The 23,148-nt window shown below is 33.9% G+C and overlaps 1 protein-coding gene and 1 long non-coding RNA gene across 3 annotated transcripts in view; both read left to right on the forward strand.

Moving 5' to 3' along the window:
- The window catches only part of ZEB1 (zinc finger E-box binding homeobox 1), a 200,938-nt gene that overhangs the window by 139,456 nt on the left and 38,334 nt on the right, over nt 1-23,148 (forward strand). The gene's annotated exons all lie outside the window — the stretch shown is intronic.
- On the forward strand, nt 2,628-8,095 carry LOC125918673 (uncharacterized). The gene is made up of 2 exons (XR_007456551.1): nt 2,628-2,864; nt 2,961-8,095. It is a non-coding gene; the product is annotated as an uncharacterized LOC125918673 (long non-coding RNA).

The raw sequence follows: 23,148 nt of genomic DNA on the forward strand, positions 1-23,148 counted from the left end.
ATGGATTTTAACAAAAAGTAAACAGAATTGAAGAAAGAATTAAAGAATTGGAAAATGGGGAAATTATACTAAATACAACTCAGAAATAAATATAGAAAAAAACACACACACACACACAAACAGGATAAGAAACATGAAGAATAGAATGAGAAGGTCCAATATATATCTTAATTCTAGGAGAAGAGAGAATGAAATGAGAAGCAGCAATATTTGAAGAGATAATCGCTGAGACTTTTTCAGAATTGGTGAAAGTCACAAGACTATAGACTCAAGAAGACCAGTAAATCTCAAGAAGTATAAATAAGTCTACCCCCTATTCACATTATGGTGAAATTGCAGAACATGTAAGACAAAAGAACACTCTTAAAAGTAAATTTGAAAAAGTCAGATCGTGTTTAAGAAAGTGGCAGTTAGGCTGACAGCTGAATTCCTAGTAACCACAATGGAAGCTGGGCAGTAAAATATGCCTGCGAATACTGAATTCTATACTTAGCAAAGATTTCTTTTATGAAAGGAGGTGAAATAAGGTAATGATTTCAGACAAGTTTGAAAACAGAAAATTTGTTATCAGTAGACCCTTATTAAGGCAAATTTTAAAGAATGTATTTTAGACATGAGGAAACAAATCCTTGATAGATCTGAGATGTAAAAACAGAGATTACAAATATATGGAAAAAATAGATAGACGCATAGTATTTCCTATGAAAATGCTTTAAAAAGTGGATGTGACTAAATTTCAGATGACATCAACTTTTAACGCTTGAAAGCATTATTATAGATAATAGGATCACTTTATAATAATGAAAGATTAAGCGAAATCACTTAACAGATGAACATAGGGAAAGGGAAGAAAAAATAAGATAAAAACAGGGAGAGGAAAACCATAAAAGACTCTTAAATACAGAGAACATACTGAGGGTTGATGGGGATTGGGGGGTGGTGGAGTGGATTAAATGGGTGAACAGCATTAGGGAGGGCACTCTTCGGGATGAGCACTGGGTGTCATGTGTAAGAGATGAATCACTGGTTCTACTCCTGAATCCAAGACTACACTGTATGTTAACTAATTTGAAAATAAAAAATAATAATAAAGATTAAATTCCCTAATAAAATATTATTTTAAATGTGTGTGTACCGAATAATAAGCCCTCAAACATATAGAAAGGGAAATAGACGATGTACAAGAAGAAAAACACAAATCTAGTCATTGTGGACGATTTAACACCTCAGTTGGTCATTGATAGAATAATTACACAAAACCAGTGAGTAAGATATGAAAATATACATAAGGTGTATAAACAATGTACTTAGTAATTGCAAAATATTTTTCAACTATATGGAATATTCATAAAAAATTTTTAGAAGAAAACTTAGAACCTTAAGTAAATACTTTAGAAAAGGTTCTGGCTAAAAGTTAATGGGTTGGGCATCTATTTTTAAGAATTTAGAAAAAAGAACAGCTAAAAGATTTTCAAATGTAAAAACAAGAAAGTAATATAAAATTGAAAACAAACCTACCATGCAAAAGGTCAGCATAGGCAAAACTCTGTTCTTTGAAAACTATTAACAAACCTTTGACAAAATTGACAAGAAAAAAAAGAGAATATACAAATAACCGAAATCAAGAATGAAAAACAGGACATAACTAAGATACTACAGACATTGACAAGGTAAAAGGGAGTATTGCAAACAACTGCATGCCAATAAATTTGAAAATATGGGCAAGATACTAGAAATTCTAACCAAAACTGGCTGGGGAACAATTGGAAAACTGTGTTATAAAACCTCTGAAGAAATTGAAATAATGGTCAAAAGTATTCCCACAAAGAGGGAGTGAAGATCTGGAACAACCAAAACTTGTCGTACATTGCTCATTGTAAGTGGTATGTCACTCTGGGACACAGTTTGGCACTTTATTATAAAATTAACTGTATGACCCAACGGTCCCACTCCTGGGTGTTTTTTCCTAGGGAAATCAAGACAGGTTTACACAAAAACTTGTACACTGGTGCCTAAAGAAGCTCTGTTCAAAACTGCCAAAAACGGGAAACAACCCCTTGTCCTTCAGCAGGTGAAAGGATAAGGAAACTATTGTACATCCGTATAATAATGGTCTACTACTTAGCAATAAAAAAGGAACAAACTATTAATATAAGCAACAATTTGGAAGAATCTCTGAGTCATTATGCTGAGTGAAAGAAGCCAGTCTCAAAAGGTTACAGACTTGAAAAATGATTCCATCTATTTGACATTTTCAAAAAGACCAACTGTATGTTGGGTAACAAGTCAGTGGTGCTAGGGGCTAGAGCATGGAGAGTGCGACTCTAAAGGGATAGTACTAGAGAATTTGGGGGGATGATGGAACAGTTCTGTATCCTGATTTTGGTAGTGGTTACATGAATCTGTACATGTGTTAAAATTCATAGAACCATACACCAAAAGGAAAAAAAGATTAAAATTTTCTGTGTGATCATTTATATATGTGTGTATGTGTGTGTATTTGGATATATGATATATATTATGTATATATCATATATGTATATATTATAAAATTTATATGTTTTTTTTCTCTCCTGCAAAGAAAACTCTAGCCCAGGTGGCATCACTGGTAAGTTTTTCTAAACATTCAAGGGGATAGTAATTCCAGTTTTAGACCACTCTTCCAAAGCCTAGGGTAAATGGGAAGATTCCCCAACTCTTTAAATGAGGCTACCATAATCTTGATACCAAAACGAATTATAAGAAGGTAGAATTACAGACTCACTCAGTTGTATACAGGCACAATAATTAAGCAAAATATTAGTTATACAATACATATGTATGTAAATGTGTGAGATGCAGTTCAAAAATACCACAGTGAGGGTGTTGTATGGAAACCAATTTGACAGTAAATTTCATATATTAAAAAATAAATAAATAAATAAATAAATAAATAAATAAAAAAATACCACAGTGAACAGACTTAATGAGAACAATCAAATATTCTTCTCAACAGACAGAGAACAAAGTTAGTACGTATGAATTTAGTACGTACGAACGGATATCATAAAAGCTAGTAAACTAGGAAAAGAGGGTACTTCCTTATTCTAATAAAGTATATTTCTATAAAATCTATCACAGACATTCTACTAAATGGCAAAATGTTGAAAACTTGTTTTGCAGTCAAGAACAAGGTAATGATTTCCACTATCACCACTCTTTCCACACTTTCCACCACATTTTCCATCAGCCTTATATGAGAATTGCTACCCAGTGCAATTAGATCAGAAAATAAATTAATAAAGATAAGGATTAGAAAGGCAAAAACACAAAACTTATTATTTACAGATGATATAACTGTGTATAAAAAAGGAATACAAATAGATCATCAGTAAGAACTATAAAATGAGAATAGTTGTGTTAAAACCACATATAAAAAATTATAAATTCTTATTAGAGGCATTAGCAAATATTTCAATAAATGGAGGTATAAATTCATGGGTTAGAAGACTCCACTTTTTTTTAAGCTAAGATTTTTTTGAATTTCACTAGTTTTTCCATTAACATCCTCTTGTTCAGGATCCACTCCTGCCTAACTGCATAGTATTTAGTTATGTCTCTTCAGTCTCAGGAGACCAGCCTTTTACTGTTTCTCATGACCTTAAGGAGTAGTGGTCAGGTGTTTGTAGCATGTTTCTCAATTTAGGTTTGTCTAATATTTTTCTCATGATTATACTGAGGGTGTGGGATTTTGGAAAGAATAACACAATGGTAAAATACCCTTTTCATCACTTCATATCAGTGAGCAAATGATAGCCACAAGCCATCTCTTTGATTTTTTTTCCCTACTAATTTATAAACTTTATTTTTTGTTGTTTTCTTCTTTTTTTATTCAAGTATAATTAACATACAATGTTATATTACTTTGAAGTGTACAATATAATGATTCAGCAATTCATTCTGTTTCTCAAGACATTATTGTGACATTTAACCTGGCCTGTAAGAAAGAGCCAGGAGGCTCATGAGCAAAATGAAGGAGGGAGAGATTAGTAGAAATGAAGCCAGCAGATTAATGGAATGCCAGAACATTTAAAGGTCTTGTAAGCTATTAGGAATACTTTTATTTTTATTGAAATGTGAAGGCATTAGAAGAAGTTGAATAGAGTAGTGGTATAATTTTATTTTTATTTTAGAAGTATGACTTTGGCTGCTGTATTGAGGATAAACTATAGAAGGCAAGGGTAGGAGAAGGAAGACCAGTAAGGAGGTTATCACCATAATCTAAATTGGCAGTTTAAATTAGGAAGGTAGAAGTAAAGATTGTGAGAATGTATCAAATTCTGGTTATATTTTGAGTCTATAGGACTTACTGATGGACTAGATCAGGATTGAGAAGGAAAGAGGAGCTTAAGGTGATTCTGTGGTTTCCTCCATTTGATGGTTATGTTTGGAGGGGATCTAATTATCAGACATTTATGACTCTTAATCTTGTTGGAACCAGTCCCTGTATCTGTTTTTTATTCTGATTCTGTCATTTGTCATGTCCATGCCCCTCCTGTCATTCAGAAATGTGTTTGAGTAGGGCCAAGAACAGACGTTGTGGCATGGCACTAACTTTCTTCTATTGTCACCATTCTATAAATCACCACTTTTTGAATAAATTTATTTGGTTATTTTTAATCTGTCAATGGTGTCAAAAATAAATATCATATGATATCATGTCTCCTAGTAATACTGTCAAAAATGGATATGAGGCCAGTTTATATGACTTTTTTTCAGTGAACCCATTCTGGATGTTCATGATCATTTTTTTTAAACACACACACACACACACACACACACACACACACAGCCTTTATAATCTATTCTAGGAAACATTTGTAGGCTAGAAATCAAATATCTCTGATCTATAGTTTACAAAAGGAAATCAGAGGTGGAAGGTGCAAATTCAATGACATTTGTTCATCTCTCCTAATCTTCCATGTTCCCTCAAAGATCATAACCAGGTCAGTGATTTATTTTCAAATGCTTTTATATTTTCTAAAAATATTTTATATGAGCCAGGAGACCAAGTGTATAATGACTTATCTATCATGAGTTTTGATTCTGTTTTGCTTCATGAACTTATATTTTCTGGAAGAGAAAATCACAACTAATTCTTGTAGTTCTTGGCTACCCCTGGGATTTGAGCCTAAATGCTTTTGCATGACAGCTACGTATTGTCTTTCTAAACTTGATTTTGCACCACTCCCTTTGTCCACATTCATTCATTCCTTTGAATCTTTGTATATCCTGTTTTATCTGCCTGGCATTTCCTTCTCTTCCTTTTCTGTCACCTTCCTTTTCTGTCACCTTCTCTTCCTTCTGTCCTTTTCTGTCTTCTCTTCCTTTCCTTCTATTGCCTGAACTCCATAGACATAGTAAAATTAGCTTTCCAAAAATTGTTCATAGATTTTACACATTGTATTGTGATTGATCACTCTGTTTCACTAAAATAATGATTGAGAGCAAGAACTGTATCTCATTGATCTCTGTCTTTTACTACTAATACTTAATCCATATTATATCCTTAAATAAATCTCCTACACATGAGTGGATGAGTTAAGATGCTGTCCTTTTTTTATTTTTAATCTTCATTAATTATACCATCAACTTCAACAAAACAGTTCTTCCCCTTCTTGATTTCCTTAGCATTTTGAGAGCTTCAATTTTTTTTCACATTTTTTATCTTCTTGACACTATTTGGGTCTTACATTGTCTAAACTCATATGTTCATCCTTGATTATGTGACATTCTTTCTGTTCTCTGTATACTTTATATTCTTTGTATGCTTTTAAAATATGAGATACTTGGAAATTCCATCTGTGTGACCCTTTTCTTTCTTAAGAAACATTTCTTATATAAAATATGAATATAGATTAAGTTTTTGTGGCCCTATATAAGGCATCCAGGAAGAAATAAAACATAATCACATAATCCTTTATCAATTAAAAAAAACTATAGCAACTTCTTATAGAAAGATGGAGTAGATAATACTTTTTTTCTATTCCTTCTATTAAGTACAGCCAAAATCTCAACATTACATATAAAACATAAGATTCTGAAAGGTAGATAGAAGAAGACAGACATGCTAGGGACCAAAGGACCCAAGGAACAATACTGCAGTGAGTTCCCAGGGTTTTCTTTTTGTTTATGTACCCTCTTATACATCCCTCATAGATCATCCTGGTGCTGGAGAAGCCAATACACAAAAACCCCAACACCTCACAGTAATGGGACAGTGCCTTCTTTCTCACAGGAAACCTGCTAAAACAGAAGATTTAAATAATATTGCATATCTTTGGCTCCTTATATAATAACTTACATGTCCAAGTTTGATTCAAAAATCATTTGTCATACCCAGAACCAGAAAAACTTCAACTTAAGTAGAAAAAACAGTAAACATACACCAATACTGAGGTGACAAAGATGTTAAATTACAATTCCATAATTGACACAGATCATCATGGAGTGCAGGCTTGATCAAAATGTTTCAGCAAACAATTATGAACATGCTTCAACTAAAAAAATACAGTCTCAGAATAAAAAAATGAAGATGAGAGAAGAACTAAATGAAATAGAGACCAAAAGACAGTAGAAAAGATCATTGAAACTAAGAGCTAGTTCCTTAAAAAGATTAACAAAATCAACAAGCCATTAGCTAGACTCACCAAGAAAAAAAAGAGGGCTCAAATAAATAAAATCAGAAAAGAAAGAAGTTACAACTAACACAAAGAACAACAAAGGATCATAAGAGAATACCATGAACAATTAAATACAACAAACTGGACAACCTAGGAGAAATGGAAAGCATATAATCTTCTAAGACTGAATCATAAAAAAAAAAAAAAAATAGAAAACCTAAATAGACCAAATATTAGCAAGGAGATTCAGTTAGTAATCAAAAAAAACCCCAATAAACAAAAGTTCAGGACCAGATGGTTTCACTGGTGAATTCTACCAAACATTCAAAAAGAGTTAATATCTTTCTCAAATTATTCCAAAAAATGGAAGAGGGGAATGCTTCCAAATTTATTTTACAAAGCCAGCATTACCCTGATACCAACACCTGATGACACAACCAAAAAGGAAAATTATAGGCCAATATCCCTGATGAACATAGATACAGAAATCCTCAACAAAATATTAGCAAACCAAATTCAATAATTCATTAAATACTGGGCTTTATTTCAGGACTGTGAGGATAGTTCAACATTCACAAACCACTGTGATATACCACATTAACAAAATGAAGACTAAAAAGTCAATTGATCATCTCAATAATGCAGAAAAAGAATTGAAAAAATTCAGTGCCTATTTATAATAAAAACTCAAAAAAAGTGGATGTAGACAGAGTATACTTCAACATGATGAAGGCTATATATGATGAGCCCACAGCTAACATCACACTCAGTGATAAAAAGCTAAAATCTTTTCCCTTAAGATCAGGATTAAGCCAAGGATGCCCACTTTCACCACTGTATTCAACATAGTATTGAAAGTCTTAGCCAGAGCAATTAGGCAGGAAAAAGAAATAAAAGGCATCCAAATGGAAAGGAAAAAGTGTAACTGTCACTATTTGCAGACTACATGATTTTATATATAGAAAACCCTAAAGATTCAACCAAAAAACTTTTAGAACTAATAAATTCAGTAACGTTGCAGGGTACAAAATAAACATACAAAAATCTGTTGCATTTTTATATACTAACAATGAACTATTAGAGAAATTAAGAAAATAGTCCCCTTTGCAATTGCATCCAAAAAAAAAAAAATACCTAGGAATAACTTTAACCAAGGAGGCGAAAGACTTGCACGCTGAAAACTAAAAGACATTAATAATAAAAGAAATTGAAGAAGACAACAATAAATGGGAAGCTATTTTGTGCTCATGAATTGGAAGAATTATTATCATTAAAATATCTATAGGCCCAAGCAATATACAGATTCAGTGCAATCACTATCAAAGTTCTAATGAATTTTTCATAGAAATAGAACAAACCATCCTAAAATGTTTATGAAACCACAAAAGATCCCAGATAGCCTGAAAAAAAAAAAAAAAAAAAAAAAAAACAAAGCTAGAGGCATCATACTGCCTGATTTGAAACTATACTACAAAGCTTCAGGGATCAAAACAGTATGGTATGGGTATGAAAAACATACTCATAGATCAGTGAGACAGAAGAGACAGCCCAGAAATAAACTCACAGATAGATGGTCAATTAATTTACAAGAAAAGAGGCAATATTATACGGTGAGGAAAGGATAGTCTCTTCAATGAATGTTGTGGGGAAAACTTGACAGCCACACACAAAATAATGAAACTGGACCACTATCTTAAAATGACACAAAAATTAACTCAAAATGGATTGAAGACTTGATGTAAGATTAGAAACCATAAAACTCCTAGAAGGAAACCTAGGTGGTAAGCTCCTTGACGTTAGTCTCAATAATATCTATTTGGATATGATTCTAGAAACATACTTTTGTGACAACAAAAGCAAAAATGAACAAGTGGGATTATATCAAACTAAAAAGTCTCTACACAGTGAAGGAAACCATCAACAAAATAAAAAAGGAACCTGCTGAATGGGATAAGGTACTTGTAAATTATATATTCAATAAGGGGTTAATATCCAAAGTATATGAAGAACTCCTACAACTCAGTAGCAATAACAAAAAAGCAGTCCAATTAAAAATGGGCAGAGGATCTCAAGATGGGCCAATAGGCACATGAAAAGATGCTCAACAGTACTAAACATCATGGAAATGCAAATCAAAACCACAATAAAATATCACTTTATATACCTGTAAAAATAACTGTTATCAAAAAGACAAAAAATGTTTGTGAAGGATGTGAAGAAAAGGGAGTCATTGTTGGTGAGAATGTAATTTGGTGCAGCCACTATGGAAAACAGTATGGAGGTTCCTCAGAAACTTAAAAATAGAACTACCATAAAATCCAGTAATTCCACTTCTGGATATTTATCTGAAAAAAAGGAAAACACTAATTTGAAAAGATGTATGCACCCATAGGTTCATTGCAGCATTATTTACAATAGTAAAGATACTGAAACAATCTAAATGTCCATTGATAGATGAATGGATAAAGATGATGTGGTGTATCTATATGCAATAAAATACTACCCAACTATAAAAAAAAAAAAGAATGACATCTTGTCATTTGTGACAACATGGATGAACCGTCAGAGTATTATGCTAAGTGAAATAAGTCAGACCAAGAAAGACAAACACCATATGATTTCACTTACATCTGGAATCTAAAAAACAAAATGAACAAACAAAACTCACAGATATAAGAAAAGTTTGGTGGTTTCTAGAGGGGAGAACAATGGGGGGTGTCATAATTGGTAAAAGAGATCAAGAGGGTACAGACTTGCAGTTATAAAGTAAGTAAGTCATAGGGATATAAGATACAACATGGGAACTATAGTCAGTGATGTATTATAAATTTGGAAGTTGCTAAGGAAGTAAATCTAAAAGTTCTTACCAAAAGAAAAAAGTTACAAATTTGCGTGATGACACATGGTAATTAGACTTAATGTTGTGGTCATTTCTCAATGTGATGATCATAGGTATCAAAAATCATTTGTGTACCTAAAACTAATGTGTCACTGTACTTAAGAAACATGGAGAAAGATACAGTAATACAGTCTATTTGTTGAAATGGAAAACATAAAGAAACACCAAATAGGCAATTTAGTTAGAACTGAAAAATATAATAAATAAAAATTTTAAATTCTGTTTGCAGACTCAGCAGTATGGAGGATAGAGGAAAGAATCAGTGAAGTTCGAATCAGTGAGAATCCGTGAGATCGAATTTACCTAATATGAACAAAAGAAAGAAAATAGGCTGGAAAAACAGGACAGAATCTGAGCAACCTGTTTAGATATAAGTTTATGTTATCAGAATTCCAGGAGAAAAGAATGTGAATGGGGCTGAAAAAGTATTCAAAGAATTAATAGCTGGGATTTCCAAAATTAGGCAAATGACATCAACCTACACCCCAAAACAGGATAAATCCAAAGAAATTCATGCCAAGACACATCATAGTCAAACTCCTAAAAGCTAAACACAAAGAAAAAATCTTGAAAGCAGAGAGAGAAGGGATACCTTTATCTAAAGAGGAAAATTGATTTGAATGACAACAGTTTCTGATAAGAAACTATGAAAGCCAGGCAGAAATGGGATACTTCAAATGCTGAAAGAAAAGAATTGTCAACCTAGACCTCTATATCCAGAGAAAATATCCCTCAAAAATGGAGAAGAGATGAGGATATTTTTAAATGAAGGAACACAAGGAGAATTTGTCACCAGCAAATCTACCCTAAATGAATGGTTAAGAGAAGCTCTTTAAACAGAAAGGAAATAGTAAAGAAAGGAATCTTGGAATATCAGGAAGGAAGTAAGAGCATGGAAAAGGGTAAAAATGTGGGTATATACAATATAATTTGCTCCTAGGGCTTTCTTAATTATGTATGATGATGAAACAAAATAGATTGTAAGTATAGGTATAAATAATTAATGAAACATGTAGTAAATATTAATACTTATAATTTACATAATAATTATAATTTGTTTTATGTGCAACCTACATAAAAAGTTATATATAACCAAATTTTGTGGTAAAGTTGATACCCAAGTCATGGGATATTTAAAATTGTACATTAATTCTTACCTCAACATAACTATTTTCGTATGAGTGTTATTGTTCAACATGCATTATTTTAAAGAGAATATTCTCACACTGAAAACTACTTAAAACTCCTATAAAGAAAAGAAATACTCCAGTTGAAGGTACATTTCTTTCATAAATAAACTACACTTCTAAACCTATGTAAGTGCTAATTTTAGGTTTTATCTCACCTAATTTGAAAAAATGAAAAGTTTATATGTATCCTACCATCTTCAGAGCAATCTTACATGTCCAAATAGAGCAAATCAGTAAACACGAAATTGTTCCTTTGATAAACAATTTTAACCAAAGTAAAAAATTGTTATCAGCCCACTGAAAATCACAAATCAAGATAATTCTGGCATTCTGTCAGTTAAAGTACCGTTTCCCATTGTGAGAGTTTAAAATGTCTTTGTGAACATGTGCACAACAGCTCTGCAACACTGCCCAGTGATGCAATCAAGACTTCTTGCTAGAATACTGATCCAAAATCCTCAGTAAATTAAATTAATGAATATCGAAGTTAGTAACTCTTAATAGTTCATTTAATTGGTTACCATTAAGTCATGCATTTATGCCTTAGTCATGCATTCAACTGAAAGTTATGCAGTGGGGCTTCAGATCCAAAGAACTTCTCTACCCTTGAATCGTTTTATGAGCTCTGCAAGATGCTCCCCATGGCTGATTTTGAAAAATTAGTCTATCAAATTGTACATGGTTGACCAAACCAACCTGCTCCTGAAGCAGAAAGAGAAAACTTGAGGTACTAAGAGAGGAGCTTACTCCAAAGGGCAGTCAGCCTGTGTGGTAGATAGAGCCCTACTGTTTCAGTTGCTTTCAGGTTCTTTTCTTTCATGAGACCTGTCTGCACTGCTCTCTCTTCTTGTGTTCTTTCTTTAGCATTCCATTAATAAACTACTACCCAATGTGAAAACTAAACAAAAACAAGGGGAAAAGGTAGGGTGTTTTGATCATATCACTATTAAGAACTTTAAGAAGACATCAATATGTAAAGTTTCCTGGTGCTGAAAAAAGAGACTAGCAGTGTTTTTTGCTTACAAAATAGAGTAGCTACAACTTAGGTTTTTGGAAGGCAAGTTCCTCAGTGAAGTGTTTCCTTTCTAGTTACTCAAGGGTGACCAAGAAATAGTGAAGCAAAGGCCATTCACTGTCACTTAACTAATGGAAGCCACACCATTTATACTAGTGAGTTATTTTAAAGACCTTTATGGAAAGGGAGAAATAATAGAGAAGAAAGTGGTCAGTGGCATTTAGCCATGCTAGAGACCAGCACATGAAACTGATATTCACACATCTGTGGCATAGTGTAAATCAACAATCTAAAGTATATTTGAAAATACAATATGCCATTAAAATGTTAATTATGTAAGAAGTACCTTTAAAAAGCTATTCTTAGCTGTGAATGAAATCTCGAGTTAGGATCATATTGAAGAAGCACTATTTTTATTGTAGATATTAAATAAACTAGGACATGTTTACTTTCAAAAATAAAGCTAGGTTAATTAAGTCCTGTTGTCTTGCAAGACAATCAACTTTAAATTGTGTGTGCAGGGAAGATAGTATAACTTGGCAGTGCTCCAACATATCTATACTCATCTCATAAGAGCTTCTTGTGGTGCAGCCCAAAACTCTCATGCTTCTATCAGTTAGACGTTCTTAAATATATATACTCTTATTTTTGAGACACCTGTTTTATAGTCCTCTCATAATTTTAGTTTTTCAAAAGTATATAAAACTAATCTGATAATATAAAATATTGTTTAGTATGTTAGTCATTCCTTAGTTTTTTAATTGGTGATCTGAAAGAATGATCCCAAGCAACAGTGACCTAAACATTTTTCTGACTTGAAGTTTCTTAAACTCTATAGAAATTTACGTGTTTACAAAAATGCCAAGCAATGAAAACTTCCTTGTAATAAAAATATTTAAAATCCTGATGTTACCCATAGCAAGAAGGCTTTCCTTGGCATACATAGGTTATAACACAACACTATAAGTAATCTATGCAAAGAATACATCAATTACTATATAACTTAGCATTGAACCATGTTATACTTCTCTCTCGAGACTCAGTTTAACCTCCTCTTCAGAACCTTTTTCAACCAAAGGTACTGTGAGATGTAGAAAAAGCTCAGCACATGGTTCCTACTCTTCATCACACTACTGTATCTCTTGAGTTCCACTTTTGCATCTATAATATGAAAAGACCAGCCCAGATGAACACAGAGGTATTTCTTTCACTGTGCTTGTAAGAGAATCCAATTTCATTTGTACTAAATATGCACCTCTAATATCTAATTACCTCTAAATGTCCAACTATTAAGAGGTGACACTAGGAAGGAATTTGGACTTTTCCCACAATGCTGAACCTCAGTTGTACACTCTCTTCTCTTTAAAATCCCAAACAAATTTGCTTACCTAAATTACAGTGTTGTACACAGTTCTTTTGGCCATTAGCCTTATAGCATATATTCAACATGTTGTTTTTCCAAAGTTTCGTAGGCTATTTCTTGTCTTTGCCACCCCCTTCAGTGTGTTATATAATTAATTTCTAGTGCAGTTAGTTCTGTTTGTCATTGTTTGTATTTCATTTTTCCGTTGTCTTTGCGTAGTATATAAATTATTTTTGTGTTTGTGTATGGGAAGCATTTTCATGGTTACATATGTAAGCTGTACTCCTCCAAGCCTACTATCCCACCCCATTTTCCCTCTAGTTAATAAATTTGTTTCTTACAAAGCTATGGTTTATTCTGAAACTACTTTTGTATATGCTCTAATTGAACAAATAAGTAAATATATTCAGGGTAATGAGCCCCAGATTTCTTACTATCGGAGAAAGAAGTTACAAATCAAGAAAAGTGAGAAGGCTAGAATAAATCCTATGGTTTTCTGTTGGGATCAGTTGTGTCAGTATGAACTTAACGCAGTAAAATCTTGGTTTATGAATATAATTCATTCCAGAAACATGTTTATAATCCAAAGCACTGTGTATCAAAGTAAATTTCCCCATAAGAATTAATGGAAACTCAGATAATTTATTCTACAACCCAAAAATATTCATATAAAAATGATTACTATACTGTAATATAATACAAAATAACAAAGAAATACATAAAGAAAAATAAACAAATTAACCCACACTTAACCTTTGAAAACCTTCATGGCTAGTGTGAGTGAGATGAGAGAGGAGGGTTATTGTATAGGACAACTTTTACTATCACTAACAGAATCACTGTTCTCTATTGACTCAGTGGAATCTTTTTCTGCATGGGAGCCATTGTATACGCTCTCATGGATGTTGACTATGGTACAGTATTAATATACTCTTGTCCTATACTGTATTTAATGTAACTGGCAATACGGCAGCAAAGTGAAAGGGTCTATATCTGCAGGCAGCCTGACCTAGAATGAAGTGAAGCATTCCTGAGCTTACTTTTGTATGGAAAAGCAAAGAACTGTCTATAGGTGCTTTGAAGTGACAAAAAGTACACTAGTGTCAGTTGTGGGCACCTTTCCAATGTTCCGAAAAATCATTGATTTCTGCCAAACACCATGGCCTGCGACCAAACATCTGAGCATGGGAGACGATCACCCACAATCCCGCAGAGAGAGGACCATGATGAGTTGTGATCATGTGACGTTCGGTGTCACATACGACTGGTGTTGCAAGACATCACTTGTTTATCAAGTTAAAATTTATTAGAAATGTTTGTTCATCTTGCGGAACACTTGCAGAACAAGTAACTCGCAATCCAAGGTTTTACTGTATATATAAAGATAGGTAGATACAAAAATATAGATGGGATATATGAAAGTATTACATACATATAAAGTATATACATACATATATTTCCTAGCTCTGTCTGCTGAGAATTCAGGAAACAAGATACCTGGTAGCAATGAGCATACCTAGGACCCAGGTCTAGGATTCAAATAACATTCTTCAATAAAAGGTACCAAGGCTGGGGCGCCTCGTTGGCTCAGTCAGTTAACCATCCGACTTCGGCGCAGGTCATGATCTCATGGTTCATGGGTTTGAGCCCCACGTCAGGCTCTGTGCTGACAGCTCAGAGTCTGGAGCCTACTTTGGATTCTGTGTCTCCCTCTCTCTCTGCCCCTCCCCCACTCATGCACCCATTTTTGTACTCTCTCTCTCTCTCTTTCTCTCTTTCTACCCCTCTGTCTCAAAAAATAAGTAAACATTAAAAGAAAAAGGTACTAAGACTCTTTGCATAAATGGCTGATTCTAGAACTGAGGTAGGGTGAATATAAGCTAAGCCTGGAACAACAAGCAAGAAAGTATTTTTTAAAAAGCATCCTGTCAAAAGGGCGTAAGAGCCAACTTGAAAGAACACCCATTGGCCAAATCTGGAACAATTTTAGCAGCATAATAAATAAATGATAGTATTGGATTATAAATAATCTGTAGAATAAAATAAATATCCATGCATCTGTACTGATATAAATACTTAAATACATACATGGGGGAGAATGGAAAGTTCTTCCTTATAGTAGAGTTTCAGTTATAAATTAAGAAGTAATTAGGGAAATGGAAAATTGCTGTAAGCAAACTCCATAGTATAATTGTTGCAGGCAAGAAACATCAATGAATGCTAAAATTAATGGATGAAAGTATGTGGAACAAAAGGATATTTGCATAATATCAAAGTATTTCCTCACCAGATAATTATTAATCTTAAAAACATAATAACTAGTATAAAGAAACCTGACAGACACCTTCTTAACCAGGTGATTAAGGTTAATAGAAATAAGAGATAGTGACATTATATACCCCTGTAAGATATATTAACAAAGGCCTATCACTTAAGTGGTATTCCTGCTCAAAAGTATTTCCTCATCAAATCATTGGAAAGCATCAGGGAAATCAAATTGAGGGGCACTCTACAAAATAAGTGATCAGTACTCTTCAATAATGTTAAGGTAATGAAAAAGCAAAGACTAAAGCAACTTGCCAGACACTTGATTGGATTGTAAATTTTGGAGGAGACTGTGGAGACCTGACAACTAAATGCACTGTGGGTCCAGAATTCGTTTCTGAACTAGAAAAGAAAAGGGCATTAGTGGGAAAACTGGCAGAAGTCAAATAAGGTCTGTATGTTACTTAATGGTTTTGTATTACCATTAATATAATGGTTTCCATAGTAGACCTGTGATTATGTAAGATGTTCTCCCTTAGGGAAGCTGGTTGAAGGGTATACTGGAAGTCTGTGCTCGTTTTACAACTATTCTGTAAGTCTAAAACTATTTTATTTTTTTTTAATGTTTATTTATTATTGAGAGACCGAGAGAGACAGAGCATGAGCATGGGAGGGGCAGAGAGAGGGGAGACACAGAATCTGAAGCAGGCTCCAGGCTCTGAGCTGTCTGCACAGAGCCCAGCACAGGGCAAGAACTCACAAACCACGACATCATGACCTGAGCCGAAGTCAGACGCTTAACCGACTGAGCCACCCAGGCGCCCCAGTCTAAAACTATTTTAAATTTAAAAAGATTTTTTAAATCCTGAATAAAAGGAAGTAAAACCCCCTTTTCTTGGGTTTCCTTAGTATATCTTTAAAAAAAGTTATTTTCAAAAATATTTCTTTATAAATAATAATAGAACAAAAGGAAGACTATTTAAATATGATAATTCAGTTTATGAAGTGCATCTGCTGTCAGATCTTTGGCTCATTCCCTGGCCTTTTGTCCCATTCCTTAGCCTGTCTAGTAGAATGCCTGAAGCTACTCCCTAAAAGACTCAGGCAAGGTCTTCATACCCCTCTTGGTCTTCTCCACACTGCAGGGTGCCAGCTTACCTTCCCACCATTTCAAAGCTGGTCCCAATACCTTGAACTTTGGGGACAAAGATAAATCAGGCTAATTTTGCCTTTCCTTAGGAGTTTTCAGATCTAGTTTAGGTTTTGAGAGACATGCCTCTTTTTGGAAAAACTGTGGGATTGACAAGGCTGACACAGAAAATGAGCATTCAGTTGCAGTTCCAACTCATACATATTAGCTAAGTAAAATAACACTGAGTGGGTGTACCTAGTGCCAACTGCTTTCCCATACATCATTTCTTTTCATTCTTACAACAATTCTGTAAGATTAGCTCCATTTTGTAGATAAGGAAACTGAGGCTCAGCAATATTAAATACCTGCCAAGATGACATATATTAAATATGGAAAGCCAAGGTTCAAAACTAGGTCTCTTTGACTCCAAAGCATGCTATTGTTTTATTTACAGATTCAACAGAATCTGTAAATATAATATACACACACCGAATCTAACATCCATACGTGAAATACATATAAAGAGCAATAGGGAGAGAATTTTTTCATTGTATCAGTGCCCATCCATACAGATCTTTCCTTTTGTGGTGTTTCTGTTAGCACTGAACTCTTCTATCTCATGCTCCCTTTTCTAATTGACCTCAAAATTTAAATCTTATTTTAAAATAAAATATATTTTTATATTTTGTAATTTTAAAATTAAATTTCTATTTTTATATTTCATATTTAATTTTTATATTTTAAAGTTGAAAACCTCAAATCTCTTATTTTCATGGGCAAGTCACATATCTCTCTGGATTGTAAACATCTTAACATAAGAATACCAGGTCGTGTATTCCTTTTGAATTTCCCACAGCCACCAGCAAGGCTAGGATGCCATAATTACTAACATGATTAGTGTTTTTCAGATTCATAGTATCTAATAAAACTGAAAGAGAAAAAAAGGAAATAGTATTGAACTCTACATAGCAGTCTTCTTTGATAGTCAACAAATAGTTGTTATCCTCATTCTTCTCCTTGGTCTAAAATTATTTAACCACTTGATTATTGCTATCATAACAAATTACCACAACACTTAAGGGCTTAAATGACACAAATTTATCACACAGCCCTGTAGGTCATAAGTCCATCACAGATCTCACTAGGCTAAAATCTAAGTGTTGACAGGGCTACATATCTTTCTAGAGATTCTAAGAGAAGATTCATTTCCTTGTTTATTTGGGCGTTGGCAAAATCCAATTTCTTTGGTTATGGGATCAAAGACTCCACAAAACAGTTTCATCCCAAGAGAACTTCTCCATGCTACTTGTTTTTAGTCACACCTCCCTCTCACCACAAACCCTGGTAACCATGATCTGTTCTCTGTCACTGTAGTTTTGCCTATTTGAGAATGTCATACAGATGAAATCATATAGTATGAAATATATTGTATCTGGCTTCTTTCACACAGCATGCCTTTAAGATTTGTTGAAGTTGTCACATGGGTCAGTAGCTTGACTCTATCAATGAGTAGTATTCCATTGTATGGATGTACCAATTTATTTATCCATTCACCCCCTGAAGGACATTTGGATTATTTACAGTTTATGGAGATTACGAATACAGCTACTATATACATTAGTGTATATGTGGTTAATTATGAACATGGTTTTTGGTTCCCTTGAGTAAGTAATCTAGAAGTAGTATTGTTGAGTCATACATTAAATGTGTGTTTAATGTTTTTGTTTTTGTTTTTTAATGCCAAACTGTTTTTCCAGAGTGGCTGTTCTGACCCATCAGTACTGTATGAGAGATCCAATTTCTGCACAGCCTCACCACTATTTGATTTTATCAGTTATTTCTCACTTCAGCTATTCTAATAGATGTGTTTTTATACTAGGTGTTGTTTTCATTTCATTTCTCTAATGGCTATTGAAGCTGAACGTCTTTTCATGTGCTTATTTGCCATCTGTACAGCCTCTTCCGTGTGGTGTCTGTTCATGTCTTTTGTGCATTTTCTAATCAGGTTATTTTATAAGTTTTGAGTGTTCATTGTAATTGTAGTAAATATTCTCCTAGTCTGTAGCTTGTCTCTTTATTTTCCGATCCTAAGCTTTCACAGAGCAAAAGTTTTAGACTTTGATGAGGTCAGTTTTATCATATTTACCTTTTAAATGGATCATGTTCTTGGTGTCATGTCCAAGAACTCTTTGTTTAACCCCATATCACCAGAATTTTCTCCTTTGAATGCTTTAATTTTTTATTAGATCTATGATCCATTTTGATTTAAAATCTTTGTAAGATACAAGGTTGAGGTGAGGTTCATTTTTTTTGGATGACCAGTTGTTCCAATGCTGTTAAGAAGACTGTCCCTTCTCTATGGAGCTGCCTTTATACCTTTGTCAGAAATTAATTGTCAGTATTTGTGAGAGTCTGTTTCTGGACTCTATTCTGTTCTGTTGATCTGTGTGTCTGTTCCTTTGCCAGTATCACAGCATCTTGATTACTATAATTTTGTAATAAGTCTTAGAATTAGATAATGTTCCTCCAACTTTAATTTTTTTTAATTGTTTTCACTATTAAAGTTCCTTTGGCTTTTCATGTGGATTTTAGAGTAATCCTATCTGTGTTGTATACCTCCTGCTGGGATTTTGGTTTAAAATGTGTTAAATCTATAGATCAATTTGGGGAGAACTAACATCTTTATCATGTTAAGGAGTGTTCCAATGAATGAATGTGGTATATCTCTCCATTTTTTTAGATCTTTTCTGTGGGTTGGGGGTGGGGGCTTGTGAGAAAATCTATTTTTCCCCAGCTCCATTGAGATATATTGAACATTTAATATTGTATAAGTGTAAGATGTACAATGTGATTATTTGATATACTTTTTATTATGAAATTATTACTACAGTAAAGTTAACACATTACTTCATACAGTTGCCAGTTTTTGGTATGTGGTGAGAACATTTAAGATGGACTCTTAGAAATATCAGCATACAATGCAGTATTGTTAAATACATTCACCATGCTATACATTAGGTTCCCAGAACTTATTCATCTCATCATTGGAACTAGTACCCTTTGACCGCCATCTGACTTCTCCCACTTCCCCAACTCCTGGAAACCACCAATCTCCTCTCTATTTCTATGAGTTCAGTTTTTCCATTAATCTGTACATCTGTTTTTATGCAAGTGCCATACTGTTTTGATTACTATAGCTTTGCAGTGTAGTTTGAAATCAGGAAGTGTGATGCCTCCAGCTTCGTTCTTTTTCTCAAGATTGCTTTAGCTATACAGGGCCTTTTAAGATTGTTTTTTCCTATTCCTGTTAAAAAAAAAAGTCATTGGAATGTTCATAGGGATTTCATTGACTCTATAGATGGCTCTGGGTAGTATGGACATTTTAACAATATTAATTGTTCCAGTTCATGAACACAGAATATCTTTCCATTTATTTGTATCACATTCAGTTTCCTTCATCAGTATCTTATAGTTTTCAGTGTATAGGTCTTTCACCCCTTGGTTAAATTTACTTCTAAGCATTTTATTCTTTTTGATGCTCTTGTAAATGAGATTGTTTTATTTCTCTTTCAGATAGTTCATTGTTAGTATATAGAATTGCAACTGATTTTTGTATGTTAATTTTTTTATGCTGCATAGCTCTTTGATATCTCACATCAGTTTCTTTGTAGTTTCAAACACACAGATTGTATACATGTTTTATGAGATTTATAACCTATGTATTTCTTCTCTAAAGGGAGAAACTATTGTGAATATTTTTGTTTTAATTCAGTTTATATAAATTCACTTATATAGCAACCAATATTATTGAGTTTTGTGGGTTGACCTTATATCTTATGAACTCGCTAATTCTCAGATTTTTTTGTAGATTCCTTCAGATTTCTATGTAGACAATCTTCTCAAATATAGGGACAGTTTTATTTCTTCCTTTCTAATCGTATATCTTTATCCCTGTTTATTGACATATTACAAGATGTCAGGGGTGGTAAAAGTAGACATCTTCCTTTTTCCGAACGTTAGAGGGAAAATATTGTCTTTTACCTTTAAATATATTGTTAGCATTTGGTTTGTTATAGATACCTTTATCAAATTGGGTAAGTTTCTATTCCTAGTTGGCTGAGAGTTTTCATCATGAATAGATGTTGAATTTTTTCAAATGTTTTTTCTGTCAGTTGATGTGATCATGTGGTTTTGCTTCTTTAGTCTGTTAATAACAGTGAATGCATTAATGGATTTTCAAATATTCAACCAGCCTTGGATTCCCTGGAAAGCCCCACTTAGTCATTTGCTTTTAACATGTTGCTCAATTTGACTTGGTAATACTTTGTTGAAAACTTTTAAGTCAGTGTGCAAGAGGGATATTGGTTTATAGTTTTCTCTATTTTTTATACTATTTTTATATGGTTTTGGTATCAGGGAAATGCTAGCCTCATAAACTGAATTGAAAAGTGTTCCTTTCTTTTTATTTTCTTGAAAAGGTTGTTCAAAATTAGTTGTAGTTTTTCTGTAAATGTCTGCTAGAATTTACAATGGAAACCACCAGGGCCCAGAGTTTTGTTTTGTTTTGGGGGAAGGTTTTAAACTACAAATTCGACTTTTGAAGCAGTTATAGGAATATTCACATTAACTTTTTATCTTGGAAAAGTTGTAATAGTTTCTAGTTTTTTGAGGAATTGGTATTTCAAAGTTTTCAAGTTTATTTGTGTAGAGATATTTACTTTACAGGACTGTATTAATAAGGAAAATAGCTAACAATTAAATATAACTTACAGTGTGCCAGGTACAATACTAAGCACATACTAATCATTACAGCTACCCTAAGAGGCACTATTATCCTCCAAATTTGTATTATATTATGTAAAATGATTATGGGAGCACCTGGGTGGCTAAGTTAGTTGAGCATCTGACTCGATCTAGGCTCAAGGTCATGATCCCAAGGTTGCAGGATCAAGCCCCACATTGGGCTCTGTGATGAGCGTGGAGCCTGCTTAAGACTCTCCCTTTGACCCTCTCCTCTGCTCACTCTCTCTCTGTAATTTAATTAATTAATTAATTAAGTGATTATGTACTGCCTTACAAGTATCTTAATGGACATAAATTTTTTTATTTTAAATGTAAGTAGTTGCACACAATCTAACTTCTGGCATATTAAAAATATTGACATTTTCAATACTACCCAAAGCTATCTACACATTCAATGCAATCCCAATCAAAATTGCACCAGCATTCTTCTCAAAACTAGAACAAGCAATCCTAAAATTCATATGGAACCACAAAAGGCCCCGAATAGCCAAAGTAATTTTGAAGAAGACCAAAGCAGGAGGCATCACAATCCCAGACTTTAGCCTCTACTACAAAGCTGTCATCATCAAGACAGCATGGTATTGGCATAAAAACAGACACATAGACCAATGGAATAGAATAGAAACCCCAGAACTAGACCCACAAACGTATGGCCAACTCATCTTTGACAAAGCAGGAAAGAACATCCAATGGAAAAAAGACAGTCTCTTTAACAAATGGTGCTGGGAGAACTGGACAGCAACATGCAGAAAGTTGAAACTAAACCACTTTCTCACACCATTCACAAAAATAAACTCAAAATGGATAAAGGACCTGAATGTGAGACAGGAAACCATCAAAACCTTAGAGGAGAAAGCAGGAAAAGACCTCTCTGACCTCAGCCGTAGCAATCTCTTACTCGGCACATCCCCAAAGGCAAGGGAATTAAAAGCAAAAGTGAATTACTGGGACCTTATGAAGATAAAAAGCTTCTGCACAGCAAAGGAAACAACCAACAAAACTAAAAGGCAACCTACGGAATGGGAAAAGATATTTGCAAATGACACATCGGACAAAGGGCTAGTATCCAAAATCTATAAAGAGCTCATCAAACTCCACACCCGAAAAACAAATAACCCAGTGAAGAAATGGGCAGAAAACATGAATAGACACTTCTCTAAAGAAGACATCCGGATGGCCAACAGGCACATGAAAAGATGTTCAACGTCGCTCCTTATCAGGGAAATACAAATCAAAACCACACTCAGATACCACCTCACGCCAGTCAGAGTGGCCAAAATGAAGAAATCAGGAGACTATAGATGCTGGAGAGGATGTGGAGAAACAGGAACCCTCTTGCACTGTTGGTGGGAATGCAAATTGGTGCAGCCGCTCTGGAAAGCAGTGTGGAGGTTCCTCAGAAAATTAAAAATAGACCTACCCTATGACCCAGCAATAGCACTGCTAGGAATTTATCCAAGGGATACAGGAGTACTGATGCATAGGGGCACTTGTACCCCAATGTTTATAGCAGCACTCTCAACAATAGCCAAATTATGGAAAGAGCCGAAATGTCCGTCAACTGATGAATGGATAAAGAAATTGTGGTTTATATACACAATGGAATACTACGTGGCAATGAGAAAAAATGAAATATGGCCTTTTGTAGCAACATGGATGGAACTGGAGAGTGTGATGCTAAGTGAAATAAGCCACACAGAGAAAGACAGATACCATATGGTTTCACTCTTATGTGGATCCTGAGAAACGTAACAGAAACCCATGGGGGAGGGGAAGGAAAAAAAAAAAAAAAAAGAGGTTAGAGTGGGAGAGAGCCAAA

The sequence above is a fragment of the Panthera uncia genome, chromosome B4, assembly GCF_023721935.1.
Source record: "Panthera uncia isolate 11264 chromosome B4, Puncia_PCG_1.0, whole genome shotgun sequence".
In the NCBI taxonomy this organism is placed as follows: domain Eukaryota; kingdom Metazoa; phylum Chordata; class Mammalia; order Carnivora; family Felidae; genus Panthera; species Panthera uncia.